Source organism: Octopus bimaculoides, chromosome 11 (assembly GCF_001194135.2).
Source record: "Octopus bimaculoides isolate UCB-OBI-ISO-001 chromosome 11, ASM119413v2, whole genome shotgun sequence".
NCBI lineage: Eukaryota > Metazoa > Mollusca > Cephalopoda > Octopoda > Octopodidae > Octopus > Octopus bimaculoides.
Window position 1 is genome coordinate 67,845,885 of NC_068991.1, and position 2,500 is coordinate 67,848,384.

Consider the following 2,500-nt stretch of genomic DNA (forward strand, 5'->3'; position numbering starts at 1 on the left):
AGACATCCCACTTTTGAATACAAACCCTCAAATTGTACGATCAATATGAAATAGAATTTAAAATGTCTAACATGTGTTCTTCGATATGTTTTATATCAGTAGAAGATATTCCTGAAGTTTCCTCCAATATTTCGCCTGGTTTTCCATACCTAAAAAAGAAAAAAACAACAACAATAACAACAACAAAATCTGATGATAGTTAAGGTGAAAATAAGGATATTTATCGTGCAAGTTGTAAACTGTAAATATATGTTATGTAATTAAAATTTCTATTAATTCTTCAGGAATTATCAAAAAGGTTTTCAGTGCTCGTACATTTCCATGCAGCTGACAAGATCCCTGAGATCAGTGGAGAACCGACTTCAGGACACAACACAACAAGGAATATTGCAACGAATTAAAGAGAATTGTCATGTCTGGCCCTCTATCGTCTGTAACAGTTCCACCGCTGCTTAGTCCTCAATTACCTTCTTCAATTCCACAAAACTTCGGCTCTCAACCACGAAAACCACGGGATATCGCTGTCTGAATTAGCTATCTATTTATTTCAGGAAGGAAATAACTAGTTAATTTGTTTGGCTGAGGATAATAAAAATAATAATAATAATAATAATAATAATAATAATAATAATAATAATAATAATAATAGTAATAATAATAATAATAATAATAATAATAATAATAATGTCCTGCTTATTAGATGGGGAGAATAGATTTTTGAATGATAATCCTTCTCACAGCGGACGGAAGAATACAAACCACTCTAGATTAACAATCGTCACAAAACGTCCCGTGCTTGTGGGACCCCTGCGTTGCGTGTGTGAGAGCGATTGTGGCTGGCAATGATTAAACTGCCCTCGAGCGACGGACATTCTCAGAGCGAAGATCTTTCTACCCCATGCTGCAACTACGCGGCTGATTACTTTTAAGAGGAAGTTATATAAATATGAGATTCAGTTAACCGCCATTTAGGTAATTTTTTGTCATTCACCCTTACTGAAGTAGCAGGGTGTGAGGTGACTTTGCCTGGGTCAAGTATTACTGATCCAACTGTACGCTTCTATATCACTCTGTAAGAGCTCAACCGCCACCTGGTGAGCAATTCTCCAAGTATGCCAGACACGCTCCTACATCATGCTGCTGCTATAGTTGCAGCGCCCTCTCCCTCAGTCCGTTAAATAGTTAAAAGATGATTATTTTTACACGTCATTCTTTTTTTCTCACTTAAAAAAAAACAAAACAAAAACAAACAAACAAAAAACAACTCAGCCTTTGTCGATGAATTAAATTCTCGGTTAGCAGATTCGTCGAACAGGGTCTAGATTTAATTCTCGGCTGCATTGAGAAAGGGTATAACCACCACAACAAGTTTGTGCAATTTCAGACATAAAAATGGGTTTGTATTTCACTATTATTGCTATTATTGTAAATTCCTAGCGGAATGGTAAACTTATTGGGTTATTTCTGAAAACTTTATCCAAAAGAAACCTAAAAGCGTAACCTGTGCCGTGTCAGTATCAAAAGATAGTCGCTCATCTGCGACTCATTGAAAAGCGAAAGAAATTGGAATACGATGATTACTTAATGCACTTTATATACACACTTTATATACTTTATGCACAATTTTATAGACTTAATACACAACACTATCCCTCTTTCTCTCTCACTCTTCGCCTTACTCTCTTTTTCTCTCTAATTTTTTTCTTTCGCTCTTCCCCTTTCTCTTCAACTAATCACGTGAAAGAGTTACAAACATGTTTAGTAACGGAGAAAAAAGAACTTAGTTAAAAAAAATATTACACATTTCATACACAACATCTTCTCATCCTCTTCCTATCCCCCGTCTCCCCCTCCCCTATCTCCCCCTCCCTTATCTCCTCCTCCCCTATCGACCCATCTTCCCCTCGCCAACCCTCCCCTTTCAACTAATCATATGGAAGCGTTACGGACGGGCTAAGTAACGGAGTGACAAGTAGAACTATTTTAAGATTCTTGTACAGCTACTAGGTCGTTGATTCAACACGATGAATGCACATTGTATTATGATAACCGGAAAGTTCTGAGTGTTTTTAAGCTAAATCTTTTAACGCTTCACTGAACACACCTGAAACGTATCACAGATGAAACTTTGGGGTTGCTTGAAGTGGTAGTGTATCTCTTTCCTTGTCCCTGACTAAAAATAGATTTATCTTTCATTCCGGTTACAGCTTGCTTCCCAACCACATGGTTCAGGTTTCAGTCCCACAGCGTGACACCTTGGGCAAGTGCCTTCTACTATATCCTCGGGCCAACCAAAGCCTTGTGAGTAGATGTGGTAGACGGAAACTGAAAGAAGCCCGTCGTATATATGTATATGTATGAATGCATATATGTATTTGTGTGTCTGTGTTTGTTCCACCATCATTGCTTGACAACCGATGTTGGTGTGTTTACGTCCTCGTAACTTAGCGGTTCGGCAAAAGAAACCGATAGAATAAGTACAAGGCTTACAAAGTATAAG

The 2,500-nt window shown here is 37.6% G+C and overlaps 1 long non-coding RNA gene across 1 annotated transcript in view; it reads right to left on the bottom strand.

Moving 5' to 3' along the window:
* Positions 1 to 2,500, bottom strand: part of LOC128249035 (uncharacterized) — a 120,033-nt gene that overhangs the window by 48,056 nt on the left and 69,477 nt on the right. The window contains exon 2 of the long non-coding RNA XR_008265134.1: positions 72 to 149. This is a non-coding gene — a long non-coding RNA (uncharacterized LOC128249035). The remainder of the gene's footprint in view (positions 1 to 71; positions 150 to 2,500) is intronic.